Consider the following 534-nt stretch of genomic DNA (forward strand, 5'->3'; position numbering starts at 1 on the left):
ACAAAATTTCGTAAAATGAATTAACACGTAAAATAAAAATAACTCGTGGGAAATTGGAAAAAATTTGAATTCGAGGTAAGGAAAAATTAAAAAAAATTCTAAGAGTTTCAGAGGTCCAGAGTTCCTATAGTTTCCAACTCAAAATTTTTCAAAATAAATTAACACGTAAAATAAAAATAACTCGTTGGAAATTGGAAAAAAAATTTGAATTCGAGGTAAGGAAAAATTCTTATAAGAGTTTCAGAGGTCAAGAGTCTCAAAATGTTGTAAAATGAATTGAAACATAAAATTGCATCTTTTATTTGGATTTATTCCTAAATTTAGATTTCCGCAGTAAAAGGGGAGTTTGTCTACTCTAAGAACTACCCCCGACACAAAGTCTGAGGCAGTTTGCTGCTTTGGGAACAAGAATAGCACATTTCAGGGAGGGTAGCTTTTGTTTCCTCTAGTACTACCACAATAGACCGAAGGGAAATATTCCTTTTTTTTTTTTACCGACCACATACCCCTACTTGACTTAGTTATACCTCGTTA

Source organism: Parasteatoda tepidariorum, chromosome 4 (genome assembly GCF_043381705.1).
Source record: "Parasteatoda tepidariorum isolate YZ-2023 chromosome 4, CAS_Ptep_4.0, whole genome shotgun sequence".
NCBI lineage: Eukaryota > Metazoa > Arthropoda > Arachnida > Araneae > Theridiidae > Parasteatoda > Parasteatoda tepidariorum.